Source organism: Cetorhinus maximus, chromosome 5 (assembly GCF_964194155.1).
Source record: "Cetorhinus maximus chromosome 5, sCetMax3.hap1.1, whole genome shotgun sequence".
In the NCBI taxonomy this organism is placed as follows: Eukaryota; Metazoa; Chordata; class Chondrichthyes; order Lamniformes; family Cetorhinidae; genus Cetorhinus; species Cetorhinus maximus.
Genome location: NC_135883.1, coordinates 149,766,590 through 149,793,641, shown reverse-complemented (window position 1 = coordinate 149,793,641; position 27,052 = coordinate 149,766,590). Strand labels below are relative to the sequence as shown.

The 27,052-nt window shown below is 48.1% G+C and overlaps 1 protein-coding gene across 1 annotated transcript in view; it reads right to left on the bottom strand.

Moving 5' to 3' along the window:
* Positions 1-26,804, bottom strand: part of cdc42ep3 (CDC42 effector protein (Rho GTPase binding) 3) — a 177,569-nt gene extending 150,765 nt beyond the window's left edge. Inside the window, exon 1 of the mRNA XM_078542685.1 lies at positions 26,563-26,804. The gene's annotated coding sequence lies outside the window, so the exon portion shown is untranslated. The remainder of the gene's footprint in view (positions 1-26,562) is intronic.
* Between the last annotated feature and the right edge of the window lie 248 nt (positions 26,805-27,052).

Here is a 27,052-nt window from a genome sequence, read left to right as displayed (position 1 = left end):
CGCCGACAGGTGGGCAGCCGATTGCCACTGCCGAAACGGGCCACGCTGCCATTTTGGCCAATTTTGCCAATTTTCCAATTAAGGTCCACCCAGAGGGTTTGCAACTCCTGTGTACATCGGGAAAATCCAATCAGCAGCAGGCGTGTTCAGACCGCTGGTTCCAATGGGGAACCGGCAGTCTGTATAAAGAGCGGCCAGGCAGCCTCCTTTAGGCTGTTCACCATGGCCACTCATAGGGAAGGACATGATTTGAGGGCAGAGGAGGGGGAGGGGGGCAGGCTGCAGGATAGGCCAGCGGGGGGGGGGCACTGTGCCCCTCGGTTCTCAGATGCCTGCCTTGCTGTCCTCCTCCAAGAGATGTCCAACCATCGGGATATTTTGTTTCCAGAGGATGGGAGGAGGAGGGCCCCCCATATCACCAGGCAGGCGTGGCAGGAGGTGGCGGTGGCTGTAAGCGCCCATGACGATGTGCGGTGCACCGGGACACAGTGCCGCAAGCGCTTCAATGATTTGTTGCGCTCTGGAAGGGTGAGTACCATGTCAGCCTTGGCCATTTTACCCAGCAGGTAGCCTTAGCCTTTGAGGCCCCCCCACCCCACGTCTTAGTGTCGTTACTGCATTGGGCATTTGGCGCACGCAGGGTGGGCAAACAGATAGTGACCATGCTTACATTAGCCTCAGTGGTTCAGGAGAAGATGGGTTCCCCCTGCAGCATATGTTGGTGTTTGTCACATTTGAGTAGTCTGGGGGCAACCTGCGGGGGAGGCAGCTAGACACATACTCAGAACTCCAACACATGTCGTATTGACGGCGATGAGATGGTGGAAGGGGAGCCTCAAGGTGTCATGGTCAAGAGCTATCTGCTGGCCTCAGTGCTGCACCTAGTTGCACCTCCTTGCCATGGGTGCTAATACCCGTGTGTTATTCAAAGTGATGGACGCCAAATGTGTCCAAGGTGTCCTTGGGGGAGGGGGTTGGGAGCAGCCGTACTATCTTCTGGGGACTGATCACCAGTAGTGTGGACAGGAGCCGCTGGAGGCCTCAGATGGGTCACTGTGGTTGGGGTGCGGCGTGCGCGTGCAGAGTACATGAGTGATCAGCCCCAATAAATGCTCTTCTCTGTTCTGCTGGCAAAAACAGAGAACAATATGAGGGAGCGGCAGCAGACTGGTGGTGGGCACACCATGCTGCATCGCCTCACCATCTATGAGGAGCAGGCCATGGAGCTGGGGAGGAGGCAAGCGGCCAGGTTGGCAGGTGTCGGCGAGGCTGGGGTGCAGCTGCCAGGTATTTGAGGGCCACAGTCCCATCCACTCTGTCTGCCCACCATCCAAAGCACTGATGGTTGCTGCAATCGTTAATGCAGCAACACTGCTCATTCACAGACTGATACAGTCAGACATGTGGGTCATACACAAAGGTCCCTCGGCCCTTTGAGAATGCATGTCTCTAGCACCTTCCAAAGTCGTCTTATCCCATTTGTGACTACTATCCCCATTGCCTAACATGCCATGGCATCGCTACTGTACTTCCAAAGGCTTATTGCATCTTAGGAGAGTTTGTGCCTCCACCACCATTTCAGCCAGTGCGTCCCACATTACTCTTTCCAAAAGATCCTCAGCACCTCACCTGTCAACCTCATGGCACTTAAATAAATGCCACCATTTTAGTCATCTCGGTGCCAAGGGGAAATGTAGCCTTGTGTCCACACGTTCTATGCCCCTCATAACGGTATGAAGTTCAATAATGTGTCCAGTCAATCTCCTGTGCTCCACGGCAAATGTCGCAAGTGTTTGCGATGTTTCCTCAGCACCGTAACTCTCCAGGCCAGCATGCATCCAGTTTAGGAACCTCTGCACTCTCCCCACTCCAATGTCATCCCTCCCATGAAGCACAGGTCACAACTGAATGCAGAAGTGTAGATGTGGCCTCGACAGCGTTTTCTGCACTTGCAACATGACCACCCTTTTCCTACATTCTATTCCTCGGCTAATGAAGGCAAGTCTGGCTTCGGCCTTGTTAAACGCCTTATGTTCCTGTTAACGGGTCTGCCCAGCAAGGTCCCTGTAATCGTCGTGACTTCCCACGGTCCTACCATTACCCATGTATTCCCGTACCTTGCTTGTCTTGCCCAAGTGCTTAACCAAACACTTATCCACATAACATTCCATGTGGCATTCCTTAGGCCATCTGACCAGCCTGTCTGTATGCGCATGTAATGTTTGGGCCTCCTCTTGGCTATTTACCACCCCACCAATGTTCGTCTCCTTAGGTTCTTGAAGGGTGAGCGACTTATGAGGCTGGGGGGGAAGGGATGAAAGGTATTACTGACTAAACACTAACTGATGCACTGTCCTTGTTGCTAATTTCAGCATCACCACCACACAGCCACCCCCAACATGTCCGGAGCACCCCCTCCACACCTGAGGGGCAAGACCTGCAACTTGCGTCACATCATTTCAGCCAGCCAGGCACCAGTGCAGCAACAAACACCTCGGTGGGGAATATAACGGCGGCTAGTATCCCGGGGCACAGTGGAGAGGGCACTTCACAATTGCTGGATGGGAGATGGCACGGACAGAGAGTGCTGATGGCGCCGGCAGCCGGAGGACTGCAGGGGACCAGGCACATGCTGAGTCCGGCACTGATGACGTGCCTCTGGAGATGTCAGCAACGCAGCAGCTGCAGGACAAGTGGCAGGATGCGTGGGAGCATCTGGCAGGGTTGCATGAGGGTGTGCTTCACTTGGTCTCTGCGGTGGAGGAGTCCAGGCAGAGTGTCAGTGATGGCATGAACCTCAGGACAGAGCTTCAGGCTTCCTCCACTGAGAGATTGGTGACTCTCATGGAGAGGGGCTTCAATCGGATTGAGAATCTTCCGATGGGGTTACGCTCTGACCTGCAAGACCTCACAGCACTAATGGCCACAGGTGGTCATTCCCAATGTGGGAGATGTTCTGGGCACCAAGTGTCGCCGCTCGGTACCCATCCATCTGCGGTGAGCAGGGAGGTCCAATGTGACCTCACGTCGGTGCAGCAGCTGCCTGTCGTCACCGCGAGCTCCTCTCAGGGCGCTCCGGATGAGGGCAGCAGCTCCTCCACCCCTCTGCCAGTGACCGTTGCATCCATTGAGGCTGCGACAACTGGGGAGGTACCAGTTCTGGAACTGGCCACCCCCTCCCAGGCGGGGCCATCACAGGCTCCACGGGCCACAGGACGCCCGCCAAGGTCATCAACGCCAATAGGACAGCAGAGTCAGCAGGCTGTCTCACAAGCCACTCCGAGCGATGGGGCGGCACCTAGATGTAGCACCCGCAAACAAAAGCATAAGGCACGTTAGGCACTCCATGGGTATGTCACTGGTGATTTTGTGTTGGCCCTAGATTAGGGAAAAAATACTTATATACGTATGAGCGATGTTTGTGTTTTATTTTGGACGGAATAAAGTCCACTTTTCTGACCATGGCTGAGGGTGTTTCCTTTGTGCTGCATTTGTATGTTTCACAGACATCTCATGAGTGTTTGAGTGGACATTGATGTTTCTGTACTAAGCCCTTAGTTGCAGCTGATGAGGTGGAAGATGTAGGACCTAAGTGCTGCGTGTGGAAGCGCCAGGCAATGCTGGTCCTGCTGATCGATGTGTGTGGAGCTAGCTGAAGGTTCATTGGATTAAAGTGTCTCGGATGTCCCTGCCTCCTTGGTGCAGTAGCGGGTTGGCGTGCTGCCCCTCATTATCGCCCTGTGCTTCCTCATCCTCTGAGCCACTGCTGGATTCATCATGTGCAGTCTCATCCACTGCATCAAGGTCTTCATCATCAACTGCATCCCCCCCTTTCCAGCGCAAGATTGTGCAGAGTGCAGCATGCCTCCGCTATCACAGGGACGCGATCTGGGGGGAACTAGAGTGCCCCCCTGAGCGGTCCAGGCAACGGAAGCGCATCTTGAGAAGACCGATGGCTCTCTCTACCACAGCCCTTGTGGTGCCGTTGGTCCTATTGTACCGCTCCTCAGCTTCTGTTCTTGGATGGCGGAGAGGCGTCATGAGGGGATAGCCCTTGTCACCCACCAGCCAACCATCCAGCCGAGCCGGAGCACTGAAGAGCGCCAGCACCTGGGAGTGTCTGAGGATGTAGGCGTCGTGGAAGCTGCCTGGGTACCTTGCACAAACTTGCAGAATCAGCATCTTGTGGTCACACACTATCTGCACGTTCATGGAGTGAAAGCCCTTCCTGTTGACGAAGGCACCGGGCTCACCTGCTGGCGCCTTGATGGCCACGTGTGCGCAGTCTATTGCACCCTGGATATGGGGAAGCCAGCAATGGCCGCGAAGCCTCTGGCTCGCTGTATCTGACTTGCCTGGTCGCAGCGGAAGTGGATGAAGGTCAATGCCCATCTGAACAGAGCGTCTGTAACCTGCTTGACACAAGTGTGGACAGCTGATTGGGAGACACCGCAAAGATTAGCCACCGAGCCCTGGAAGGAGCCAGGTGCATAGAAGTGGAGGGCAACTGTGACCTTCAGAGCCGCTGACATGGAGTTTTCACCCACACAATTAGGGGGGACCTCGGGGCCAATCATATGACAGATATAGTTGACTGTCTCCCTTGACAGATGGAGCCTCCTTCGGCACTGCACCTCAGTCATATTGAGGTAGCTGCTTCGTCGCCTGTTAACCCTGGCAGCAGGATAGTGGCATCTTCTGCAGCCCCTTCCACCTTGGACAACCTCTTGGCCCTGCGCCCCTTGTGCCTGTGCCTGGCCTCCCAAAGGTGGCTCCCCTGGAGGCTGATTGTCCACTCCTGGCCTCCTCCTTCTTATTCTATCCCTCCCTTCCTCTTCAGAGGAGCTGCCTCCAGTGGAGATGTCAGAACCCATACCCAGGTTAAATGGAGGCCTCCAGAAAGCTGCAGGCCCGAGAAAGATTACTGTCTGCAAACTGCTGAGCTGAAGCTTCAAAGTAGAGAGAAAGCTATTGGAAATTGATCTGAACTGCTAACAATCAGACAAGCAAGTTTAAAACACTTTCTGCATTAAATACTTCAGAAAAAACATGAACAACCCCTCTGAGCCCACATATCCCGTCCATGGATGAGGTTTGTTAAAAAATCACCTACCCGCCTGCCCGTTGGGCCCACACGCCGAGCCGAAGTTCGCATGGGCTCCTCAAAATCAGCTTCAGTTGCCAAGTTAAGGACCTTAACAAGGCCTTTAATTAATGGCAGGCACGCGTTGCCCTTCATAGCGCGTCTGTCCACCTAAATATTGCGATGCTGCGCGCTGATGCCGGGACGCTCACGCAACATTTTAAGCGCTGATGTGTAGGCTCCACCACCCGCGCGTTAGCCATAAAATTCAGCCCCATGTCTCTGTTTGGGGCTCCCATGGTCATCTCTTCTTCACAGGATACATCCAGTCCATCCAGGCACTTTAGAGGTTGGAGTGAAGATCCTAACGAGCTTTTGAACTGTTTTAATTGGCCTTGGGAGGAGATTGGAATTTCTGTTCTTACCTCCCCATAATGGTTATCCTTGCCAGCATCAGAAACAGCACCTTGAAATTGACCTGCTGTGCACTGCCAGTATTTTCGGGCACCTCTATCCCCCACCTGCCCCTGTTCACAACTTCAGAGGCCCGGAAAAACCATAGGGTGGGACTGGAGTTATGTATTGGCCAGACCAGATAGCGGTGGGAGATTACCTTCCCTGAAGGACACTGATGAACCAGTCGGATTGTTGCAACATTCCAGTGCCTTTCATGGTCATTATTCTGCTGCTAATTCACAAATTACTAAATTTACTAAACTCATTTTCACAACTTGCCATTATGGGATTTGAACTCACAACTTCTAGGCTACATAAAGTAAACATGTTTGAGCATAGCATTTGGATACAGAATTGTTTTCATGATTTAGATGTTTTCATTTCATTAACCTTGAAACTACAACCGACAGCAATGGAGCATAATCAAGGATGTAGGAAAAATGTGCCAAAAGGCTTTAAAATAACACCAAGTTTATTTTTCACTCTTACATAATTGATGCCATTCTTTGCTATTTTGACAATTTGAGCTCCAATAATCACTTGTTTTGCACTAATTGTAAAATGTTGTTCACTTATCTCTCTATGTATATACAGACAAGTGAATTGTCTAAGGTAAAAGCAAAAAACTGTGGATGCTGGAAATCGAAAACAAAAACAAAAATACCTGGAAAAACTCAGCAGGTCTGGCAGCATCTGCGGAGAGGAGCACAGTTAACGTTTCGAGTCCGCATGACTCTTCAACAGAACTAATGAAAAATAGAAAAGGGGTGAAATATAAGCTGGTTTACTGGGGGAGGTTGGGACAAGAAGAGCTGGATAGAGGGCCAGTGATAGGTGGAGATAACCAAAAGATGTCACAGAAAAAAGGACAAAGAGGTGTTGAAGGTAGTGATATTATCTAAAGGAATGTGCTAATTAAGGGTAGAAAGTAGGACAAGCAGGGTACAGATAGCCCTAGTGGGGGTGGGATGGGGTGAAGGAACCGAAAAAGGCTAAAAGGTAGAGATAAAACAATGGATGGAAATACATTTAAAAATAATGGAAATAGGTGGGAAAAGAAAAATCTGTATAAATTATTGGAAAAAACAAAAAGGAGGGGGAAAAAATCAGAAAGGGGTTGGGGATGGAGGAGAGAGTTCATGATCTAAAATTGTTGAACTCAATATTCAGTCCAGAAGGCTGTAAAGTGCCTAGTCGGAAGATGAGGTGCTGTTCCTCCAGTTTGCACTGAGCTTCACTGGAACATTGCAGCAAGCCAAGGACGGACATGTGGGCATGAGAGCAGGGTGGAGTGTTGAAATGGCAAGCGACAGGGAGGTCTAGGTAATGCTTGCGGACAGAACGAAGGTGTTCTGCAAAGCAGTCACCCAGTCTGCGTTTGGTCTCTCCAATGTAGAGGAAACCACATTGGGAGCAACGAATGCAGTAGACTAAGTTGAGGGAAGTGCAAGTGAAATGCTGCTTCACTTGAAAGGAGTGTTTGGGCCCTTGGACGGTGAGGAGAGGGGAAGTAAAGGGGCAGGTGTTGCATCTTCTGTGGTTGCATGGGAAGGTGCCGTGGGAGGGGGTTGAGGTGAAGGGGGTGATGGAGGAGTGGACCAGGGTGTCCTGGAGGGAACGATCCCTGCGGAATGCTGCCGGGGGGGTGAGGGGAAGACGTGTTTGGTGGTGGCATCATGCTGGAGTTGGCGGAAATGGCGGAGGATGATCCTTTGAATGCAGAGGTTGGTGGGGTGATAAGTGAGGACAAGTGGGACTTATCATGTTTCTGGGAGGGAGAGGAAGGTGTGAGGGCGGATGCGCGGTAGATGGGCTGGACACGGTTGAGGGCCCTGTCAACCACCGTGGGTGGAAAACCTCGGTTAAGGAAGAAGGACGACATGTCAGAGGAACTGTTTTTGAAAGTGGCATCATCAGAACAGATGCGACGGAGGCGAAGGAACTGAGAGAATGGGATGGAGTCCTTACAGGAAGCGGGGTGTGAGGAGATGTAGTCGAGGTAGCTGTGGGAGTCGGTAGGCTTGTAATGGATATTGGTGGACAGTCTATCACCAGAAATTGAGACAGAGAGGTCAAGGAAGGGATGGGAAGTGTTAGAGATGGACCATGTGAAAATGATGGAGGGGTGGAAATTGGAAGCAAAATTAATAAATTTTTCCAGATCAAGACGAGAGCATGAAGCAGCACCAAAGCAATCATCGATGTACCGGAGAAAGAGTTGTGGGAGGAGGCCAGAGTAGGTCTGGAACAAGGAATGTTCCACATACCCCATAAAGAGACAGGCATAACTGGGGCCCATGCAGGTACCCATAGCCACACCTTTTATTTGGAGGAAGTGAAAGGAGTTTAAGGAGAAATTGTTCAGTGTGAGAACAAGTTCAGCCAGACGGAGGAGAGTAGTGGTGGATGGGGATTGTTCGGACCTCTGTTCGAGGAAGAAGCGGAGAGCCATCAGACCATCCCGGTGGGGGATGGAGGTGTAGAGAGATTGGACGTCCATGATGAAGAGGAAGCGGTCGGGGCCAGGGAACTGGAAATTTTTGATATGATGTAGGGTGTCAGAGGAATCACGGATGTAGGTGGAAAGGGACTGGACAAGGGGAATCCAGCATGATGCCACCACCAAATACATCTTCCCTTCACCCCCCCAGCGGCATTCCACAGGGATCGTTCCCTCCGGGACACCCTGGTCCACTCCTCCATCACCCCCTTCACCTCAACCCCCTCCCACGGCACCTTCCCATGCAACCACAGAAGATGCAACACCTGCCCCTTTACTTCCCCTCTCCTCACCGTCCAAGGGCCCAAGCACTCCTTTCAAGTGAAGCAGCATTTCACTTACACTTCCCTCAACTTATTCTACTGCATTCATTGCTCCCAATGCGGTTTCCTCTACATTGGAAAGACCAAATGCAGATTGGGTGACCGCTTTGCAGAACACCTTCGTTCTGTCCGCAAGCATTACCCAGACCTCCTTGTCACTTGCCATTTCAACACACGACCCTGCTCTCATGCCCACATGTCCGTCCTTGGCTTGCTGCATTGTTCCAGTGAAGCTCAACGCAAACTGGAGGAACAGCACCTCATCTTCCGACTAGGCACTTTACAGCCTTCTGGACTGAATATTGAGTTCAACAATTTTAGATCATGAACTCTCTCCTCCATCCCCACCCCCTTTCTGATTTTTCCCCCCTCCTTTTTGTTTTTTCCAATAATTTATATAGATTTTTCTTTTCCCACCTATTTCCATTATTTTTAAATGTATTTCCATCCATTGTTTTATCTCTACCTTTTAGCCTTTTTCGATTCCTTCACCCCACCCCACACTCACTAGGGCTATCTGTACCTTGCTTGTCCTGTTTTCTACCCTTAATTAGCACATTCCTTTAGATAATATCACCACCTTCAACACCTCTTTGTCCTTTTGTCTGTGACATCTTTTGGTTATCTCCACCTATCACTGGCCCTCTATCCAGCTCTTCTTGTCCCAACCCCCCCCCCTTAAACCAGCTTATATTTCACTCCTTTTCTATTTTTCCTTAGTTCTGTTGAAGAGTCATGCGGACTCGAAACGTTAACTGTGCTCCTCTCCACAGATGCTGCCAGACCTGCTGAGTTTTTCCAGGTATTTTTGTTTTTGTTTTCAAGTGAATTGTCTCTCTATTTGCAAAATACAATACTAACATTAAACATTGGTGTTTGCTTGTGAAATGGTCTGATGCTTTCTTTGGCTGTTGTGTAGTTGATCCTATCTCATTAAAACAAATGCATGAGCTATGTCTCATGTCGTGTAATACATTCCGTTAATTGACAACAGTTTAAAACTGATGAACGGGTCCAAACCCAAATTTAGAAATAAGCTACTGCCTCCCTTCAGCCTTTTTCCAAATCTCCCTGAAAAATATGTTTGCATCACTTTGCCCAAATAATGTTTAGTTTAGAGAATATAACAGTTTAAAATATTCTGTTGAGTATGGGAAGCAAGGCCAGATGCAGAAAACACTGCTGATGCTCATACATTTTTGTGGGCTGGGTAACATTCATGTCTCAACCTAAACCTCCAAAACAGAAGTATTATTAAGATTTTATATAGACTCATCATCAACCCTTGGCTTATATATTATACACCTCATCATAAAACCTAGAATTCTTCTTAGTAAACACCCTCTCACGTAGAGTTCAAGACTGGACTCTGTACTGCTGAGGTTTTATTTAAGCTCATCATTACTTCTGGTTTTTATATTCCATACCTCTTCATAGTATAATTACTGCTGTTTTTTTTAAACAAAATGCATCACCTCATGTCACAGACATTGAATTCCATTTAGTGCTTTTTAGCTACTAAACCCTCACTCTCACAGCTGCTTTGGAAACTCAGGTAGTTTCTTGTTTGTCTTTGTGGGCCACTGTAAACACTAACATAACATTATTCCTGCACTTGGTGCTTGCACAGAGCTGCAGGAGTGCTGAGACACAGTCCGAGGACAGTGGCCTTGGCTTCAAGGGAGAGGTACCACGGGCTGAATCTACTGCTCTCTCTGGTGGTGAGCTAGGTGGAAAGGGTGTTTAATTAGGTGGGATGGTGGCATACCTGAACCCCACTGCCTTCCTGTCTCCATCAGAATTAAGTTCTGGGCCGGAAGGCTCATGGTCCACCTTCTCTCCCCATTGTTCAAGTGGCCAGATAATGACTACTTAAGGGCCTCAATCCACCGCCACTGATATTAACCCAGTTTTAGGCAGGCCTGTCGCCATGCAGCTAAAACTGTGTGGCTAGCTGCTTGCCTCCTGGGTGGCGGTGGGGGGAGGGTTGGGGGGGAATCCCTTGATCGAAGGCACTCAGCGCCTGATTGAGGGACTATACATCTGAAAGGTCACAGCCACCTTCCTGCCTTTACTGTGGACCCCACCCCAGAACCCCACCACCCGCCCCACCCTCCCCTCCGCCCACCCCCCGCCCCACCCTCCCCTCCGCCCACCCTCCCCCCCCCCGTCCCTCCCCCCCCACCTCCCCCCAACCCGCAATGCTGGGACTCTGGTGATTGTCCTTCTGGCAACAGCCACGGCCTCCCCAATGGTGCTGCTGAGCATGAGGTGCCAACCACTGATTGGCGGGCAGCTTTTGGTAGACGAGACTTCCTTCCCCCCAGGTCTTGATTCCAGGGGAAGGTCCACGACTGGCCTTGCCACTACCTGATTGGCTTGTGGTTTGGCGGGCCTTCTTGAAAAAAGGCAGCGTGGGTCTCTTGCCAGCTGTCCAGCTGGCAGGCGAGACCCCCGACACTTCAACAAGATTCTGCCCCTGGTGTCCTCTGTCGGGATGACAGCACACCTATCTCCTGCCTACTCTGCTAGACCGCTGCAGCCCATGTCAAGATGTTGGTAACTGAAGTGTCCTCAATGGAAGCTTAGCAGCCTTTCATCTCCTAAGTTGTAACCGCTGGGAAAATACTTTATGGGACAAGGTAAATTAGCATAGAAAATAGATACTAGAGTTTGCAGAAGGGTATTTCATAATTATTTCTATTAACTATTAGGTACAGGTGGAATTGATTTGTTGGATAAATTTGTATCTTGTTCTGAATTTGGTGTTGTTATTTATATTTGTAGTGAAGTGAAGTAAAGGCTAGACTGAAACAAGGCAATTGGATGGCGGTAGTAGGACTGGGTGTATTGGGAATGGTAAGGATGGTTCGATGAGCTGCTCAGTCAGAACTCTGGCTTTTAGGGGCAGTGGTGGTGGATGCCTCTCCTCCTCCTTCTGCTGCACTTCTTGCTGCTGTTCAGGTGGTGGTAAGGACCAAGCCCTCATGAGGGCAAAGTCATGGAGCATGCAGCAGATGACCACAAATCTGAAAAGCTGCTCAGGAGTATACTGCAAACCTCCTCTGGAATGGTCCAGGCAGTGATAACATTGTTGGAGCATGCTAAATGTTTATTAGAAAATGTTTTTGCTGGTTGCATGGCTCTGACTCGAGGCCAGCTCTGCAGCTGAGCCCCAGTTCCTGACAGGGGTTACGAGACATGTCTAGCATTCACTAGCCAGTGGGTAAACTTTGTGGCCCAGCTGTAATAAAGGCGACACAGAGGATTGATGCTAGACAAATGAGTCGTGACTACTCCTGGGATAATGGGCAAAAGCGTGCAGGGTGAGTTGCCTATATAGTTACAAAATGGCTATATGTTGAGGGAATTCCTATTGACTGATAGAGATGTCAGGTTGATCAGGAGCAACATTCCTTCTAAACTGCATACTAGACAGTGCGTAGCAATTTGGAATGTACTGTGCAGGAGACAAACAAACCATGCACAAACAGCTTGGCTGCAAATCCATCTTTTGTTTTTACTCACACATTGAATCTGGGTGTTGCTTGCATTTATTGCCCATCCTTAATTGCCCTTGAGAAGGTGGTGATGAGTCACATTCTTGAACTACTGCAGTCTTTGTGGTGTAGTTACACCCACAGTGTATCTTATTTGACTTTTCTGTAGCAGTTTGATACAACTGAATGCTTTGCTAGGCCATTTCAGAGGGCAGTTAAGAGTCAACCTGGAGTCACACGTAGGCCAGACCAGGTAAGAACAGCAGATTCTCTTCCCCAAAGGGCATTGTTATGATCTCCATAGAGACCAATAACTTAAAAAAAAAATTGAACTTCCAGTTAATAGCTGAAAGGGTAACACTTCCAATCCCAGAACTGTCCTTCATGGTGAGAGTGCAAGTTAGGCGAATCTTCCAGCTGCATTTTAACTCCTCACGAATTTGGCCTTTTTCATTTTGAGGGCGAGTTATTTCCACTTGCATTCCAGCACGGTGAACCATAGTGACTTCCAGCCTCTAGCTGCTTCCTCCCTCCTTGACCCTGGCAGACTATCCTGTCTGTGATATTCAGTGATATTTTAGGAAAGCCTGTAACCCGATATCCTCTGTACCCTTCCCATTGCAAAGCCCATCACCATGGCAATGTGAGTCAAATGGGCCTTATTTCCAGATGCAGGTGCTGCTTAGATCCCGATTCTATCCCATCCTGTAATTAAATTAGTATAAAATATATCCTTTTACTACTTGACATTTCTAACATTTTTCTGGGACTTAGGAGACTCACAGTCTATCCACTGTTAGCACATGGGCTGCTGCATCTCCAAGTGTAAACATCTTTCACCTTCATCCCAGTAAAACAATCTGGGCCCCCTTTAATTTCAAACAATCAAACCACTCCAGCATTCTTCCAGTGGACTTCAGAACAGATCATATGACCCCCTTCATTTTTTCTAACCTTAAATTAAAGACATGGTCCCAAAGTATATCAACGTTATAAACTCATAATTGTAGCAACATTAGTGAACCAAAATGGGTTTTTACACAATCAGGTAATTTCATGGTCGCCATTATTAAGACTAGCATTTTATTCCAGATGCATTTGATTAATTAAATTCTCCATGTGGTGGGATTTGCACTCGTATCTCCATAAATTGGATGATGTTGGGTGGCTGCACAGGAGTCTTGGCCAGTCCTGAAATGGTTTAAAGATGGTGTTTACGATGAGAGAGTGATTTCTGGTGGATGTTTTCTCCTGCCAATCTTCCTGCCATAGATCCTCAACTGTTTTTTTTATTCATTCATAGGATGTGGGCTTCGCTGGCTGGGCCAGCATTTATTGCCCATCCCTAATTGCCCTTGAGAAGGTGGTGGTGAGCTGACTTCTTGAGCCGCTGCATGTGGTGTAGGTACACCCACAGTGCTACTAGGGAGTTCCAGGATTTTGACCTATTGACAGTGAAGGAACGGCGATATATTTCCAAGTCAGGATGGTCAGTGACTTGGAGGGGAACTTCCAGGCGGTGGTGTTCCCATCTATCTGCTGCCCTTGTCATTCTAGATGGTACTGGTTGTGGGTTTGGAAGGTGCTGTCAAAGGAACCATGGTGAATTCCTGCGGTGCGTCTTGTAGATGGTACACACTGCTGCTACTGTGCTTCAGTGGTGAAGGGAGTGAATGTTTGTGGATGTGATGCCAATCAAGCGGGCTGCTTTGTCCTGGACGGTGTCAAGCTTCTTGACCATTGAGGGAGCTGTGTGTTACTCCCCTGCGTGGTGGGTTTAATCATATGGGTGATGTGAGGGAAGCCCATGCCCAGATGTGGTGACACAGCTGAATAACAAACTCCTCGGTGAAATGAAGGTGTCCCATGCATTGCTCGTCCTAAAGGTTCATGTAAAGGTACATGAAGGAGAAATGGGTTTGACTTCCTGTACAGTGCTCCTTCTTCTCCTCCCTCTAGTTGCAGCTACTCTTGCCCTTTGCTCTTCATTACTGCTGCTGCTTCTCTTTCAGCCTCAAAGGCAGCTCTACCAGACCACCCATGATAGCAAGCAACCATTCACAGGCAGCTTTGCTCTGTTCATGTGGAATAAGATGTAAGTGCTATAGCGATGACTGTCACATTGCAAGTTATACTTCCCAGCACAACAACAACTTACATTTATATAGTGACTTTAATGAAGCAAATCACCTCAAGGTGCTCCACAGAAGTGTTAACAGACATAATTTAACACCAAGCTATATAACAGATATTAAAACAGCTTTGTCAAAGAGGTAGATTTTAAGGGGTATCTTCAAGGAGGAAGAGAGGTTTAGGGAGGTAACTCCAGAGCTTAGGGCCTAGGCAGCTTGTGTCAAGGTAATAACGGAAAAGCGAAGGAAATTGGAGATACAAAGGAGACCAGAACTGGAGAAATGCAAAATTCTTTGACAGTTGTAAGGCTGTATTGAGATAGGGAGGGGTAAGGCCATGAAGGAATTTGTAAACAAGAATAGCATCTTTTAAATCAACACATTGCTGGACTGGGAACCAATGTAGTTCAGCAAGCTACAGGACTTGGTGCAAGTCAGGATAGACACAACAGAGCTTTGGATCTTAAATTTACGAGTGTGGAAGGTGGGAGGCTGAACAAGGCAGCATTCAAATAGTCAATGGTGATGGAGACAATATGGCGTCAGGAGCTCAGATCATGGACGCCAATAAAATATCAGGGTTGTGAATAGTCTGGTTCAACCTCAGACAGTGGCCAGGGCAAGGGATGGAAACAGTGGCTAGGGAACAGAGTTTGTGGTAGGGACCGAAGACAATGACTTTGATCTTCTCAATATTCAGTTGGAGGAAATTACTGCTCATCCCACTGTGGATTTTGGACAAGGAGCATAAAAAAATTGGAGGTGTTGGAGAGTTGGTGGTGAGGTACAGCTGGTGTTGTCAGCATATATGTGATATCTGGTGTTGTGCTTTTGGATGCTGTCAGCGAGGGTCAGCATGTAGATGCGAAGTAGAAGGGGTCAAGAATAAATCTTTGAGGGTCTCCAGAGGTAACAGTGTGGGTGTAGGAAGAAAAACTATGACAGCAAATTGTCTGGTTACAACTGGAAAACAAAAGCGAAATACTGTGAGATGCTGAATATCTAAAAGAAAAACAGAAAATGCTGGAAATACTCATCAGGTCAGGCAGCATCTGTGAACAAAGAAACTGAGTTATGCACTTCAGATCGACGACCTTTTTTTTTGCAAAAATATACTTTATTCACAAAATATCTTCAAACAACATTCCAAAACATTTCAAAATCACCAACGCAAAAATACAAACAGGTTCAAACTTTTACAACACGTATCACGAAATCCATTCATACATACAATAAATATTACATTCATTTTGAGCTGTACAGCCCGAGGGGATTTAAACAGTTCCCAGTCCCTCGGTGCACTGTGGCAGAAAGGTCTTAGGCAGCGACACTTCCCCATTGTGCCTTTGTGGTGGCTGCCCCAAGCCTGGGAGAACAACTTTTTCTTTTTTTTTTGCAAAAATATACTTTATTCATAAAATATCTTCAACCACATTCCAAACCATTTCAAAAACACCATTACAAGGGTACAATCCGGTTCAACTTTTACAAAATGTATCACCAGGTGCATCAGTACAAACAATATTACAATCATTTACAGCCTTTCATTTTGAGCTGTACAGCCCGAGGGGGTTTTAAACAGTTCCCAGCCCCTCGGTGCACTGTGGCAGAAAGGTCTTAGACAGCGACCCTTCCCCATTGCGCCTTTGCGGCAGCTGCCCCAAGCTTTAGTACATCGCTCAGCACGTAGTCCTGGACTTTGGATTGTGCCAGTCCGCAACACTCGGTCGGGGACAACTCTTTGTGCTGGAAGACCAACAAGTTTCGGGCAGACCAAAGCGCGTCTTTCACCGAGTTGATGATCCTCCAGCTGCAGTTGATGTTTGTCTCGGTGTGTGTCCCTGGGAACAGCCCGTAGAGCACAGAGTCCTGTGTCACAGAACTGCTCGGGATGAACCTCGACAGCAACCACTGCATCTCTCTCCAGACCTTCTTTGCAAAGGCACAATCCACAAGGAGGTGAACAACGGTCTCTTCCCCACCACAGCCACCTCGAGGGCAACGTGCAGAGGGGGTGAGACTCCTGACGTGTAGGAAGGATCTGACGGGGAGGGTCTTTCTCACCACCAGCCAAGCCACGTCTTGGTGCTTGTTGGAAAGTTCTGGCGATGAGGCATTCTGCCAAATGACTGTGACAGTCTGCTCGGGGAACCATCCCACAGGGTCCACCCTCTCCTTTTCCCCCAGGGCCTCTAAGACGTTACGTGCTGACCACTGCCTGATGGACTTGTGGTCAAAGGTGTTTTTCTGCATAAATTTTTCCACGAGGGACAGGTGGTAAGGCACGGTCCAACTACTTGGAGCGTTCCGCGGCAGCGTGGCCAGACCCATCCTTCGCAACACCGGGGACAGGTAGAACCTCAGCACGTAGTGCCACTTGGTGTTTGCGTACTGAGGGTCTACGCACCGCTTGATGCAGCCACACACAAAGGTGGCCATCAGTATGAGGGCGATGTTGGGCACGTTTTTTCCCCCTTTATCTAGAGCCTTGTACATCGCGTCCCTGCGGACACGATCCATTTTTGACCTCCAGATAAAGCGGAAGATGGCTCGAGTGATCGCCACCACGCAGGAGTGTGGAATGGGCCAGACCTGCGCCACGTACAGCAACAGTGAGAGTGCCTCACACCTGATGACCAGGTTCTTGCCCGCAATGGAGAGGGAGCGTCGCTCCCACATGCCCAGTTTCCTTTTCACCATAGACACTCGCTCCTTCCAGTTCCTAACGCATGCCCTGGTCCCTCCGAACCATATCCCCAGCACCTTCAGGCCGTCAGCCCTGACAGTGAAGGGGACAAAGGATCGGTCAGCCCAGTTCCCAAAGAACATGGCCTCGCTCTTCCCACGATTTACCTTGGCTCCCGAGGCCAGTTCGAACTGGTCGCAGATGTGGATCAGTCTGCGGACCGACAGCGGATCCGAGCAGAAGACGGCGACATCATCCATGTACAGGGAGGCTTTTACCTGGGTGCCTCCACTGCCTGGGATCGTCACTCCTCTTATGCCCGGATCCTTCCTGATGGACTCGGCAAAGGGTTCTATGCAACACACGAAAAGAACAGGCGAGAGAGGACAGCCCTGCCTGACTCCAGATTTAATCGGAAAGCTATCTGTTTCACACCCATTGATTGAGACTGCGCTACTGATGTTAGTGTAGAGCAGTTGGATCCAATTTCGAATTCCCTCCCCAAACCCCATTTTGGAGAGCACATCCACCATGTAGGTGTGCGATATTCTGTCAAAGGCCTTCTCCTGATCCAAGCTGATGAGGCAGGTATCCACACCCCTGTCCTGTACATAGGCAATCGTATCCCTGAGCAGCGCGAGGCTGTCAGAGATCTTCCTGCCTGGCACAGTGCAGGTCTGGTCAGGGTGAATCACCAATTCCAGAGCGGATTTGACCCGGTTGGCGATGACCTTGGACAGAATCTTATAGTCCACATTCAACAGTGAAATGGGTCGCCAATTTCTAATTTCCTCCCTTCCCCCCTTGTGCTTGTAGATGAGGGTGATGATGCCTTTCCTCATGGATTCTGACATACTGCCGGCCAGGAGCATACTCTTGTACACTTCTAGCAGGTCTGGGCCGATCAAGTCCCACAGAGCCGAATACAACTCCACCGGCAAGCCGTCGCTTCCGGGAGTTTTACTCTTCTCGAAGGACTCAAGGGCCTTAGTCAGTTCGTCAGGAGTTAGCGGTTTGTCCAGGCTCTCCCGTGTACTGTTGTCTAAGACCTCCGTGATAGAGGACAGGAAGGACTGGGAGGCCGTGCTGTCCGTGGGCTTCACGTCATACAATCCGGCATAAAAGGATTTGCTGATCCTCAAAATGTCGGACTGCGATGACTTTACTGAGCCGTCTTCTTCCTTCAGGCTGCTGATCACAGAGCTCTCTCTGTGAACCTTTTGGAAGAAGAAACGTGAGCATGTCTCATCCTGCTCCACGGAGCGGACTCTGGAACGGAAGTTGATCTTGGAGGCCTCCGAGGCAAAGTGCGAGGCTTGCTGGCGCTTCACCTCTTGGAGATCCTCCTTGACATCGACCCCCATCGACTGCAGCCGGAGCAGATCCTGCATTTTTTTTTGGAGTCGCGATATTCAAGTATGACAAGTAAAGAAACAAAAGGAGTATCTAGAGGAGGTGTGAACAGCAGAATGGTGAACTTGTCCCATTACCACTCCCTTTGGCTTTGCAATGCTAACTCTTTTGTCAATTAATCTCACCTGTCTTCAATTGTAATTTTCCCATTTCTGATGAAAGGCCATCGACCGAAAGTTAACTCTGTTTCTCTCTCCACAGCTGCCACCTGACTTTCTGAGTGATTTGAGCATTTTTTTGTTGGATAAGAATGGAATTTGACATGCAAATTCCATTCAGCTGGACAGTGGAGGAGATACATCAGAGGGGGATGATATGGTCAAATGTTGCGAAGGGGCAACACATTCACGGAGTTTGGGGAGGAAAGAGAGGTTGGAGATGGGGTGGTAGTTTGAAAGAACAGAGGGTCAAGGGTGCATTTTTTGAGGAGGGAGGTGATGATGACAGATTTGAAAGGGGGAGGCAGTAGCAGTGAAGAGCGAACCATTAACAATATCATCTAACAGGCGGCCCAGCAGTGTGGTTGAATCAGGTTCAAGAGAGGGAGAACTCTTGGGAAACATGAGCACGGAGAGGGCATGTTGAGAAATGGGAAAGAAGCTAGAGAAAGTTGCACAAGTTGCAAAATGTTCTGGGTGTAGCCAGGTTGGAAAAGATCAGCAAAGTATTGACGTTTGAGTTCCTTTTCAAGTTGCCATGCAATACGATTAAATGATAAAAATCTAATTGATTATTCTCCTTTCATTACACAACCTCATTAAAATGGTGAGTCATGTACCCACCCTCTAATTTCTTCCAACAGTGCAGTGTCATGAGGAGTGTCCTGAGGAGAGCACAGCAAATATGCATCTACAGTCTAAGCTAAGTTTATACAAAATTGCTACTAAGGGTAGCTTTGCAACAGATTCTTGCAGTGGGAAATAGTCAGCTGACCCAAGTTATACTGCTGTCTGCACCTTGCATTAAGATCTTTGACAAAGGAACTGTGCATCCTTTCATACATTTGTGGATCTTTGCTCCCAATAAGCAAGTTTTCCACATCAGTGTAAGCTCTCAAGGGATCTGTTGGAATGTCTGGTAGTTTTAAGCTCTGACTTTGCATCAAACATGACTTATTCATCCACTGGTGACATCCAAGTATGAGGCTAAATATTGGTGGCGATCTCAGAACTCATGACTTAGTTCTGCTCAGGAATCAGATCATGTCCTGCCTCCTGAATTCTACAAATACCAAAAATATATAAGCTTGCTACATTATTAGACCCAATTGGTACAGTCAACACTACTGCATGAAGGTCTGCTTGCAAGAAATATATTTTTATGTCTTGGAACATTATACATCTATAATAGATTTACAATGTAAATTTTAAAGTCAAGTTATATTTTGCAGTCCAGTCTCAACTAACTGGCTATAACAAACCCTTAAAAATCTATTTCTAAGCAGGACAGAAATAATCCTTTGCCACTTCAGATTTATTCTGTCTCTCATTGTGAATTGTCTAAAGATTAAAAAACAAGGGTGTGACTGTTTATTTTAAATTAGAGAATTATGGCAAGTGTCAGAGATTAATTAAATTTATGTTGCTTTGTTTGAGGCACTGCCAAAGAGAGAATTTGCATAAATGGATAGGATCATCAGAACAGGACAAGGCCATTCAGCTTCTCGCTCTTGTTCTGTCTTTCAGGTAGATCATGGCTGATCTATATCTTAACTCTAATTAGTAGCTTTGTCTGTCACCTAACATTGCTTTGTATTCTGAAGACAGAGATCTGGGGCCCGATTTTGTGTCCCAACATGGGGCTTGTAATAGCTTGAGGGAGGAGGGGGTTTAGTGCAGATAAACGTAACTTTTATTGAGGACATGTTACGATGCTTACATGCTTATCACCATCTCTCTATCGAAAGCACCTCCCTTAGCGTTGACCTATGGTTGATTGACAGGAGGGAGGGACAACTCATCTAATTACTACATTTCCTCCCCCTTAAGTTCCAACAAAATGTCTGAAAACTAACAAAACATTTGTAATATCTCTTGTCTTTAACTTCCCTTGTTAACTTCAACAGCTCATTGGATATGTCAGGAATAGCAACTGTAGGGCGACCACACACTTCAGAGGTTGGCAGTGAAACATCAATCACAGGTTGATCTTGCATTCGTTGAGATGTTTCTCTTGCTCAAATGTGATCCACATGTTTGCACACTACTCTATTTTCAACTTGAATTCAGAATGACAATGGACCAGCTACTGAAATGATGGCTCCTGGAGTCCAGTATGGTGAACTTCCAAAGTTACGCACGTACACAGGTCATCTACTTTGAATGTACGAGCACTGCTGTGTAGGTTGTGGTTCAGTTTCTGGGCGGTTTGTTTCCATCTCACCTTCCCAAACACCAAATCCAGACGTGCGTAAGTGGTACTTCATCAGCAGCTCTGATGGCATGGAGCCTGTAGTAGTTTGTGGTGTTGTGCAGTAACTCAGGAGGAATATAGAAAGATGAGACTCCAAAGTACCTCCAGACAACTTCTTCACCCTGGTTTTAAAGGTCTGGACAGCTCTTCCAGCGAGGCAATTTGACGAAGGATACCAGTGAGCAGTCTTGATGCACCAGATGCCATTCAAGTCTGTGAACTTCTGAAATTCTATGCTGGTGAAAGTTGTTCCATTGTCCGAGATAATAATTTCAGGCAAACCCTGTATACTAAAGGACTGACACAGCTTCTCAATAGTTGCAGCGGAAGTTGGCATCCTTACCTCGTAGACATCAAGCCACTTTGAATGTGCATTGATGAATAACAGGAGCATAGGGCCCAGAAACAATCCCACATAGTCAATATGCAGTCTGAGCCAAGGACAGCCAGGCCATTCCCATGGGTGAAGAGGAGCTGAAACAGGTAGCTTCTGGTGTTGCTGGCAAAGGGAACAATGTTTAACCATGTTCTCAATGTCACTATCTATTCCTGGCCACCAGACATAACTACATGCCAACATCATTATCCTTGACGTGCCTGGGTGTGCACTATGGCGCTCTACCAAGAGTGACTCTCTGCCCTGGGAAGGGACCATGACTCTGGAACCCCACAGCAAAATTCTGTCCTGACAACTCAGTTCAGTGCTTCTGGAGTAAAAGGGACACAGGTCATCAGACACACTTGGATACTTGGCCAGCCTTATAAAATGAAGTCTTTAACTTTTGACAGTTCTGGATCTCTGCTTGTCCAATTCGTGATCTGTTTAGCACATACAGGTGATGAATCCAAGAAATTTAACAACAACACTAACTCTGGTGGAAGAGTTATGTTAGCAGGGCTGCCCGATAACAGAAGATGACTAAGTGCATCTGCATTGGCTATATGCGAGCCAGGGCAATACATGAATGTATACTCATACATTCTATATACTAACTGATAGCGCCAGGGCCAATTCTGGATTCTTGATGAAGCTATAGGCAGAATAGCTTTGTCTTCGCTGAACAAGCCTGTTAGTGCCTTATAGTCAGAAAATTGCAAAATGTCACCCGTGCAGCTATTGGTGAAACTTCTTGACACCAAACACAACCGACAGCCCTTCTTTCTCCAGCTGGGAGTAACCCTTCTCAGCCTGTGAGAGTGTTCTTGAAATGTAGCCGATGGGCCTTTCTAACCCATCCTCCATTTGATGTGACAGTACGGCTCCTATGCCATAGGGAGAAGCAACACACATCAGCACTAGCTCTTTATCTGGGTCATAATGTACCACCAAGCATGATGGATGAAGTCGTTTCTTCACTGCTGTAAAGGCTTTTTCTTGCTGTGAAGCCCATGACCAGCGGTTGTTCTTCTTCAGCCACAGGTGGAGTGTGCAAGCACAGTGGGCAGATTAGGTAAGAAATGGCTGGAATAATTTTTCGTCCCTAGGAATGACTTCAGCTCTGTCACATTAGAGGGTGATCGTGCATCTTTAATGGCTTGGAGAGAATCGAATTGGCTGAAGACTGGCATCTGTGATGCAGCGGACCGCTAGAGGAGGCCGAGATGTATCATTCACTCGGCACTTCTGGCTGAAAATTGTAGCAAATGCTTCAGCCTTATCTTTTGCACTGATGTGCTGGGCTCCTCCATCATTGAGGATGGGGATAGTTCTGGAGTCCCCACCTCCAGTGAGTTGTTTAATTGTTCACCACCATTCACAACTGGATGTGGCAGGACTGCAGAGCTCAGATCTGATCCATTGGTTGTGGGGTTGCTTAGCCCTGTCTATCACTTGCTGCTTTTGCTGTTTGGCACGCAAGTAGTCCTGTGTTATAGTTTCCCCACGTTGACACCTTATTTTAAGGTGCTGCTCCTGGCATGCCCTCCTGCACTCTTCAATGAACCAGGATTGATCCCCTGGTTGGATGGTAATGGTAGAATGGGGGATATGCCTGGCCATGAGGTTTCAGATTGTGTTCGAGTACAATTCTGCTGTTGCTGATGGCCCACAGCGCCTCATGGATGTCCAGTCTTGAGTTGCTGGATTTGTTTGAAATCTATCCCATTTAGCACGGTGGTAGTGCCACACAACACGACGGAGGGTATCCTCAATGTGAAGGCGGAACTTTGTCTCCACAAGGACTGTGTGGTGGTCACTCCTACCAATACTGTCTTGGACAGATGCATCTGCGGCAGGCAGGTTGGTGGGGATGAGGTCAAGTATGTTTTTCCCTCTTGTTGGTTTCCTCACCACCTGCCACAGACCCAGTCTAGCAGTTATGTCATTTAGGACTTGGCCTGCTCAGTCAGTAGTGGTGCTACCAAGCTTCTCTTGGTGATGGACGTTGAAGTTCCCCTCCCCCCAGAGTACATTCTGCATCCTTGCCACCCTCAGTGCATCCTCCAGGTAGTGTTCAAAATGGAAGAGCACAGATTCATCAGCTGAGGGAGGGCAGTATGTGGTAATCATCAGGATGTTTCCTTGCCCATGTTTGACCTGATGCCATGAGACTTCATGGGGTCCAGAGTCGATGTTGAGGACTCCTAAGACAACGTCTTGCTGAATGTATAGCACCGTGCCCCCACCTCTGCTGCTGGGCCTGTCCTGCCAGTGGGACAGGATGGGGATGGTGGTGTCTGGGACATTATCTGTAAGATATGATTCTTTGAGGATGACTCTGTCAGGCTTTGCTTGACTAGTCTGTGAGGCAGCTCTCCCAATTTTAGCACTAGCCCTCAGCTGTTAGTAAGGAGGACTTTGCAGGGTCAACAGGGCTGAGATTGCCATTGTCATTTCCGGTGCCAAGGTCGTCCGGTTTCATTCCTTTTTTGTATCTTTGCAGAGATTTGTTACAATTGAGTAGCTTACTAGGCCATTTAAAAGTCAACCACATTGCTGTGGATCTGGAGTCACATGTAGGCCAGACCAGGTAAGGATGACAGATTTCCTTCCCTAAAGGACATTACTGAGAAATCGAGACTGTTTCCATGGTCATTATTAGACTTACTAATTCCTGATTTTTATTGAATTCGAGTTCCACCATCTGCAGGATTCAAACCTGGGTCTCCAGAGCATTACCCTGGGTATCTGGATGACTAGTCCAGCGACAGTACCACTACACCATCGCAGCCCTTTGCTGTAAAGTGAGCTGGAAAAGCCAAGCAGAGTTGCTGGAGTTGCACAAGGGAGGGGGCAGGTTTTGTCTCATGCTCAAAATCTGTCATCGACGGGGCATAGGGCCATTCAGCCAGGCTCCCAGAAACTCCACCTGGAAAAAGGAATTGTGCCACTGAAATTGGGTGCAGCTCTCTCACCCCTGTAAGGCATCATTGTGTGCCATAAGGGAGGGTCCCCAGGCAACAAGAGGCCAAACCTTAGGAAATCAAGGACAAGGAGGAGAAGGACTTGTTAATACCATGAACATCGGGTCTACCACAACAGGCTCACCTACCTGGAGATGTACAGTGCAGGTGGAGGTGCAGGTTGACTGTCCAGGGAGACAGTGACCAACATCTGTTCCCTCCTTATTGATGATTTTTCCCCTAGAACCATCCATCCTGCCCTGCAGGTAACACTGAATGTGACCATGTCAATCAACTTCTTCACCTCAGGTTCATTTCTTGGCTCTGCGGCTGACCTCTGTGGGATCTCTAGTTGGCTGCCCACCAGAGTTGTGGGAGGGGGCCAGAGTAGAACTGCAACAAAAAATTTTCCACATACTCCACAAAAGACAGGCATAACTGGGGCCTGTCCAGGTACCCATAGCCACATCTTTTATTTGGAGAAAGAGAGACAAGTTAAAGGAGAAATTGTTCAGTGAGAGAACAAGTTCAGCCAGGCAGAGGAGACTGGTGATGGATGTGGATCATTCGGGCCTCTGTTCAAGGAAGAAGCAGAGAGGCTGTTGTGACATTGCACCCATGTGTGCTGGTGCTCCCCTAAGGCACTGACCTCCTCCACCCTTTGCACCCAGGCAGTCTTGGTGAGGATCAGGGACATTTTTTAGCCTGCTGGGTAGAGGATGTCTCTCCCTTTATGGACCGCCTGCACTAGTAGATCCAGGGCATGGTCGGTGAATCTTGGAGCTGTTAAGTCCTGGCTCTCTTGGCTGCTGGAAATCTGTGACATTCTGGAATTGGAGTAGGTTAAGAACATGAGTCAGTATTTGTGTTTTCCATATATGTGGTGCATCATTAGCTCGGCATCCTTACATTATGGAGAGGGGCTGGCGATTTGTGGTCCAGTTACTAGTGAAGGGTTAGCTGCTTTGAAGCATGGTGGCCTCATGTGGCTATGCGAATGAAAGTGTGTGCTGATACTGTGCAGCAATGGACTATGTGGCCACGGCTCATTCAGCGGCACACATGCCTAGGGATGAAATGAGACTAAGAGTATCTGGAAGTGCTCAGTGGTTGGTCTCCTTTGTTGAGGTTGCAGGGATAGGAGTGGTGTAGGGGGAAGTATAGTTGAGGATTGAGTTTGGGGAGCAGTCCCTGAGCTGGGCTGCTGTGCATACTTGTTGTAGCCCTGTGCTGTGACCTGCTGCATGTTCAGTCGAGAGTGTGCAGCTCCTGCAGTGGAGTGCAGAGGCAGACTGGGACATCAGATCCTCAAACCCTGGCGTTCTCAAGCAGCAAAGCAAGAGGTCAAGGGAACATGCAAGACGTTGGGAACTTACTGCGGGTTCTTTCATGCTGGGCCAAATTTCACAGGGGCATCACCAATGACAATACTACAGTTCAAAGTCAGCCAGCATTTCCAGTGCTAAAGAAAACTTCAGTACTTCTTGTATTTCTTTCAGAGCAAAGATGGTGACAGAGGCAGCTCTTTTATCAGATCCGAGACAGGTTAGACCCGCCTCCGCTTACGCCTCCATTTGTGCTGCCATTTGCGCCTCAATCCTGGCGCGGGAGGTGACAGGCCCAACTCCGGCCTGTCCCTGCCTCCCACCCCTGAAGATAAATTCTGTCAGCTGACACCGTCGGCAAGGAAACAGAATCACGGCGTGTGGAAATTTTCAACCCCTGATTTCTGCCTCCACGATGAAAATCTGGCCCCAGTATTTTCCAGGATAACAGCAGTCTCCTTCTTTAACAAATCATTTGAGGAAATAAAATAACCAAAAATGTGTCGGGTGGATTTACAACTTTAAAAGAACAATCAAATATAAAGAGACCATTATGATAGTCCAACATAGGTTGAATATGTCTTATACAGCAAGCTGAATCCTCCTCTGTCGAATTGATAACAGAACCAAGTCTAAAGTAAAACAAATTTTGACACCCAGTGGTAACTCTGAGATACTGCAGGTACAACGAGAAACATGCATCGGGGGGAAGTCCATTTTCTTTCCATAAATATTTCATGCATTTTTTCCAGTGGTTCTTATGAAGTTGCTTTTTCCTTGCCATGGAGGTGAGAGAGAACAAAAAACCCTTCAAGTTTATTCGTATTTACTTTAAATTCCCATGGCTTGTGCAAACCACCTCCTCTCAGACTAAATGATTCTGTCTTTTATGCTGCATTATGTTACACAGAGAAGTGCAAAAATATTACAGTACAGGCATCTCACACTCATGGGATTTTTCTCCAACTGATTCTTTCCTGGAACCTCAAAACTATGGAATTTCTTCACTCCCCAGTTCTTTGTTCCTTCCATCATTGTCAGGCTTTTGACCTAAGCTTGTCTTCACCTAATCCTTGCTTCCTGTTTCCCGCCTTCCCTTGTCCCGTTTTCACTGTGTGCAGCTTTGCTGGTATCCTGCACTTTGGGCCTCAAAGCTTCACCTCAGTTTCTTAGTTTAAAAATTGTTGGCATTCAGTTAGAGTTAGTAGGATATGGGGGCTTAACATCTGTTGTTCACCACGGGTGGTTCCTGATGTCAGTCAGGCCACGGGAGGAGGTGGTGGGGACGGGGGTGCTGACTTTCCTTGCTGGCAGAAGGCAAGCAAAACTGGAGTGTGAGCTACAGTGAACTCCTGCTGTTTGCGGCTTCCTGGTTCGCAAATTCACTTACCCGCGCTTTTTACTTTGTAGACAGCATCGCGTGAGCAATGCTCACTTATCCACCATTTCTCCTCCCTCTCTCTTCTTTTCCCGGGGACACGGCAGCCATGACAGAGCATCCAGAACTACAATAACGGCTCTATTCAATTTCAAATCTTCACCAGCATCTAAAATAACTCTATGCCTATCTGTTTTATAAAACTATCCCCTAGTATTCCCATCCCTATAATTCTTAACTAACCCTTCAGAAAGAATTCAAGGAATCCATGCTTTGATAATCTCCTGCCAAGAGCGATGATACTATGCTCAGAGGCTCCCCCGTCTGTCCTATACAGATACTGCACCACATTTTTGCTGGTGAGTCCAGAACTGCACTCACATGCCTGGAACAGATCTAATTGAATCCCATTCAAAAACATGTTCCCCCTTCACGACTTCGCCATTTGCGAGATATTGCAGGAACGTAACCCCTGCAAACAGCAGGACTTTACTGTAATCCA